The sequence below is a fragment of the Pinus tabuliformis genome, chromosome 5_1 (genome assembly GCF_031772625.1).
Source record: "Pinus tabuliformis cultivar Carrire ecotype Pingquan chromosome 5_1, CPIR1, whole genome shotgun sequence".
Lineage (NCBI taxonomy): Eukaryota > Viridiplantae > Streptophyta > Pinopsida > Pinales > Pinaceae > Pinus > Pinus tabuliformis.
The window spans coordinates 883,987,784-883,993,827 of record NC_142305.1 but is presented as its reverse complement, the minus strand read 5'-3'; the positions used below and the strand labels follow the sequence as shown (position 1 = coordinate 883,993,827).

At 39.0% G+C, this 6,044-nt stretch overlaps 1 pseudogene; it reads left to right on the top strand.

Annotated features, from left to right (window-relative positions):
* Positions 1 to 5,365: 5,365 nt before the first annotated feature.
* Positions 5,366 to 5,797, top strand: LOC149167644 (peptide chain release factor PrfB2, chloroplastic pseudogene; annotated as a pseudogene).
* The last annotated feature ends 247 nt before the right edge of the window (positions 5,798 to 6,044 follow it).

The window sequence follows — 6,044 nt, the reverse complement described above, 5'->3', positions numbered from 1 at the left end:
TGCTACTGCTGGTGGTGCCGCTTGGTGCGATGTTGCTGCCATTTCATCTTGAAATCCTTGTCCATGAACAACTTGATGTCTTCATAGATAGGCAAGTTCATAGACACTTAATTCACTGCATCCCCAATTGTGCTCTGCACGGTGTCTTCGACTCTGCTCTCCTGGAAGCCATTGTACTTGTGCTGCTGAGAGGCACATGAAAACCTATGATACTTGGAGACATAGCAACACTCATGAAAATAAATTTGTTAGTCGAAAACCAAAACAAACTAAAGGACTAACTTGCAACATACCAGTGTGAATACTCGTGAAGATTGCGCAATTTTCACCGGGACATTGGGAGACTGACTACCAAAACTACGCAAGGCACAGTCTAGGCTATCGAGAGGCTGGCTAATTCCTGGAACTGTGAAATGCATAGTCTAGCCTGGCCTACTAAGGAATGAAACTGTGCAATGCGCAATTTCAATTAGCAATGACATGCAAACCAACAAACTGCATTGCGTAGTTTATGGGGCTAGTAAGGCACTGCCTCCTAGAATTGCGCAATGCAAGCCTGGAGGTTAGTACTGGGCCAAACTTGCGCAATTTTTGGAGGGAAGGTAGAGCCTTCACTTCCAAAAATGTGCAGCGCTAGCCGGGTAAGGAAAAGTCTGGGTTAAGGCAACCCAGACTCGCTTACAGGTGGCTGAAAACATGAGAAGTCTGGATGCATGGTGAAACTGAGTGTAAATAAGAGTGAATGATCATGCATGCAAATAGTAAGTGAAGTATTTAGAAAATGGGAAAGCATGCATGTGTGTGAAGCGAGTCGCCACAATGGTGACCGTCGATGCAAAAATAGTGTCATGCATGTGACAACAGTGAGATGCAAATGAAAACTGAAACGGTGCTTCTACAAGCTAACATACATCAAAACGACAATAAGCACTCACTGAAATCAAGCAGATAGCACTCACACATAGCGAAACAAAAAAAGCAACAAAAATGTAGCGCAAGACATGAAAAGTGAGCTTACCCCGAAATAGCTGAGTTGAATGTGCCTACAACTCCTAGATGCAATGTGGGATATCAGAGCTACAAGGTCAATGTAAGCGATGAGATCTACAACATCTAGTTGATGATTTTTTATAAGATCAAGGTCATGACGCGAATGCCACAAATCTAGGAAAAATCAACACTTGGTGTGAGGTTTCTAAAATGATATTTTCATGTAACCTCGAGCTGCTAAGAATAGTTAGATCTAGGGATGCCTTTTTCATGCTGCATTTTTCTATTTCGAGAAGAGCAGCCCATGCTTGCAAATCAGGATAGCTTAGTCTTGGAGGGGACCAGTCGACGTTAAGACACATGCAGCAGTATGCAATCCTGGGAGAAGGATTTGCATAGTTTCTGGGTTAAGCAGAGCTACTTGCCCCAAAAGGATTGCGTAATTTCTAGGAGGAAAAGGTGACTATCTCCTAGGATTTAGCAATTCTTGGGCCGAGCAGATGCCCTGGGATGAATTCCGCAGTTTTCTTGAGGAAGGTTGCCTGACTGCTCTGCACAATTATGGAGCCCAGCAGGAAGCCAGGCTGATTTGCATAGTTTTTGGAGGTAATTTTGGTTCTCCTCTAGAATTGTGCAATTTTCTGAGGGAAGCCTAACAAATTGATTTGTGCAATTTTTGAGCTCAGCAGGTTGGCCAGTTGATTTGCACAATTTCTAGAGGGAAGGTTGGTTCCCCTCCAGAATTGCACAATTTTCTAGATGATCTGCTTGACCAGCACATGGTCTAAGTCTGGGAATACAGTGTGTGAGGGGAGTGAAGTAAACTGACATGCATAGGATGACAAGACACTGAGAAACAACTAAAGCCTATATGCTTGAAGGTGCAAGACATGCTGCTGAGAATGGTTGGTAGGGAGTGTAGTGCCCCGCTCTAGTTGACTAACAATGATATGACATTAACGTTTATTTAGCCCTAAGGACCACACATTATTCTTTTAGGATCTCAGGTTGAGGATCCAGACACATGAATCTATTATTAGTGGTTGTGATGTTTATGTATGTTTATCCATTGATATTATGATGATTGTAGCATTAGTGGTTATGCATGTTCCCTATTTATATTATGACGATTGTAGCATAAATGGTTATGTTTGGTTTCTATTGAATTTATGATGATGATGGCAGTGAAGGATATGTATGCTCTCTATTGATATCATGATGATGATAGCTTTTATGGATATGCATGTTTCCATTGATGTTATGATGATGATAGCCATGACGGATGTGTCCCCTATGTTACCTACTTGCATTAGTTCTGGTTCACAATGAACAATGATGTGAATGACTAGGTGATGTTGATGATGCTATTATGACAATGACTAACACCGAGAAACCTTATTACTGATGATTATTGAGTATGGCAAGAAACCACCAGAGGCACTCGCATATGACAAGTTGACGACACCTGGTTTGATGAAAATTTATGTTATTTTATCTTTGAAATTATAAGTCAATTTTGAAACATGCTATATATGTTTATCTATATTCTAATGATATGTCAATGGTTGCAGGCACAAATTTGTTTCTTGACCGAATGACTCACATTTGGGTGATGGGGTTGTACAATTGGATGGAACTACATGGAAGGGGTGGGGAAGTGTCCCTGATCCCACCCACTAGCACTACCACCATGACTTGGGCTCGAAAGGTTGAAACACCTTTGCCTTGAAGATCACGATGTCATGAGGGAAGGTCCCAAAGTTGGGTCGCTCATGAGGATTTTACCGAGGGGCGTGCATCAAGGTGGATTCCTTGATCCCCGACACCATTAGTCTCACTATAGCAGGCAACATAAGAGATGATAATGGTCTCTGTCATTGCACCTATACTTTCCCATAGTAGCCACTAAATGCTTGAAGGGTAAGTGGTGTGGCACCCTTGGAAGTTCAAGGGAATTTCTTGAAGGGCATGACCAAATTGGTACCCTTGGCATCAAAAATAAACTATTAGGTGTGGCACCCGTGGAACTTCAAGGGAAGTTCTTGAAGGGCACGAACAAACCTGGCACCTTTGGAATCATTAAAAATAAATAAATTAATAAATATAATCAAGATATGAAAACCAGGTAAATTCACATCAAGGTAAATGATGTTAGAAATCGAGGTAATCAAATCAAGAATAAAACTTGGGTTAAGAGTATCATAGGAAGAAATAAAATGTTTTACCCTAAAAACTCTACCTTTCCCATGTTGGAAAATATTAGGTAGATAATGTAGTTTAATTAGGTAAAAAGGGGAAAGAGGGACATAAATGTAAGGATAAATATTAATCCTAAAATAGTTAAATCTAATTAAGAGAAGAGGATGGTGAATTAAAATAAGATTAATAAATTAAATTTTAGAGAAATTTAGAGAACCTCCATGTGACAACAACCAACATAAGAATATCCATCTAAGAGATAACTTGAGTTAAGATAGGGAGTAGATAGGAGATCAAATCTTGACTTATCAATTGAATTTAGTAATGAACACAAGTTAAGGATTAAAAAGAGGGATCAAGAGACAAATAGGAGGAGAAATAGGAATCTTGTTGAGGTGAGGAAAAATATTAGTTTTAAATTAAAAATTTAAGTAAATAATTTTGGAGACCCTTGATGAGAGAGTGACACATGGGTGGTTGAATAATAAAACTATTGAATTCTTAAAAATAATTAATTATGCGTGAAATGCCAAGTGTCACCTATGAGGACTCCTAAAAAAGAAGGGGCAGGCCATGGGAGAAGGAACTTTTCTTTACCCTATTATTGGATTGATGAGACTATGTTAGAGTAGTGACTATGAGATATAGTTAGTTTGGTGTGGTAGAAGACTTTAGAGAGGGGACTCTTGAGCCAAAGAGTGCTCTCCTCTATCAGCTAATAGATTCTGTCGTTGCACAACCCCATTGCAAATCAGGGGTCCATGGGGAAGGAGAGTACCCAAGGAGTAGGCTGGGAGGTCAACCGGTGGGTCAGTGCATTCAAATTAAGCACGTCAACATTCACATTTGGAGGCGACTGACAACAAAGGATGGCAAATAGCCGCAAGTCAAGTTGACTCTCGTCTCCTGGTGAACGATAACTATGTTGTTATAGTATTCTTTTGTATGAATTCATTATGGTTTTAGTTAATAATATGTAAATTTGATGATATGTTCGATGAAGTGAAATTCAGAAAAGTTTTATATAATGCTCAATAATTTTGAGTTCCCAATGTTATTTTCTTATGGTTGTATTTTTAGTTTGTAAAAAAAAAAGGGTTGGTCCCTACACTTGGTATAAGAGCTTAGTTAAACCCTCGAGACCTATGGGCCCATGCATGCATGACTAGTTTTGGTTAAATATCTACTACATTCTACCCTAAAATTGTGTATGGTGACCTTTCAAGGCTCTTAGCTATTCATTAGATGCAGAATCCCATAGTTGTACAACAGAATTAGTCAAGCCAACACCAATATGTCTTCCATGCACAATAATTTATTATGACCAACATCCTAACTATACTCAATTTCCAACGTAACTCATTATAATTTTGTGGATAATTATAAAAATATTTCAACACCTAAAAAAAATATCATAGGTGGTGAGGTTTATAGGGCCAGTGATAAGAACTATACCGAACTGGCATTAAATTTGAGAAACATGTTCAGGAAATGCAGAGTAAGAGGATTCCGTCAAAATAGACAGACAACCTTATAAATTCATTTATCCGATAGAATGGACTGGGCTATATGCACTTAACATGGATTTCCAATGCCGAACAAACTGTAAGTCAATGGAATTAAAACTCCCAAATATATATTAATGAAAAGCATATCGCAGCTTCTCCTTCAAACAATGAAAATGGGTTTATCTGTAATAAGTAGAAGAAGGTGCCCAACAGCCAGAAACTTCCTTCTGTTGTCATTCAATCCCGCGTCAATGTCAAGTTTATCGATGCCCGACATTAATTCATCTTCAATCACCCGAAAGCCTTATTTTGCGGAAGAGGGTTTAAGGTTTATCATGTGCAGAGGGTTTGAAAATAGAAATATAATGACTTCATGTAGTCAGTTCCCCTCAAAAGCTTACAGGTCTGAAGATGGAGGTGAAAAGGATTTTGTAAAAGCAACGAGAAATGTGATGATGAGGTTTAATAAGGTGATGCCAATGATATTACAACAACATTACTGCTCGTCTCCTGCGCACTGCAAAGAGATAAATTCAGGCTCTCGTAGATTGACAGCAGACGATATTGCCAATCGCGGGTGGCACATGCTTGATGAAAGCGAGAGTGATTGGTGAAGCCATGCTGTGGTTGTAGCTCAATCAATTCAGCTCATTAAAAAATTTAAAAAAATGCAATGGAAGAAGGTTATCTCCAGGCTGGAGCAGTTGAATATTGAACTTAATAGGCCAGATTTATGGGATGATCCACATAAGGCTGGGCGACTTAGCTGTGAGCATGGTTCACTAACAGGAAAAATAAAAGTTGTTAATGAAATGGAAGCTGAACTCATTAAGCACGTGGATATGATGGAGCTTGAGCATGAAGAAAATGATTCAGAATTGGAAGCGGAAACAACCAGAGACTTGCTAGATATGCAGAAGCTTGAAAAGGAGAAAGAGATTGCAGCGTTGTTGTCTACAGAGCATGATTCATGTTCTTGCTATTTAGAGATTCAAGAAAGAGCTAGGGGAACAGAGAGTATGGATTGGGCAGCTATGGTTTTGCGTATGTACAAACTGTGGGCTCAGCATTGTGGATTCAAAGTCAACTTTATAAAATAGAACCATAATTTGACACAATTCTCATGAACTAAAATGAACGCTGGAGAACAACTAAAATTCGAATGCTGGTTCAACCTCGAATTATTTCTACTTTGCTTCTCTTATTTTCTTAGATCCAAGGCCATTTTTATAACTCTGTGATGTCTATTGTAACACCACTTCCATTTAACTACCTGCCATTATTAACTAGATGAAATTCTCGAAGATAACTACCCACATGCATGAGTTAAGATGAGTTATTAGTTTG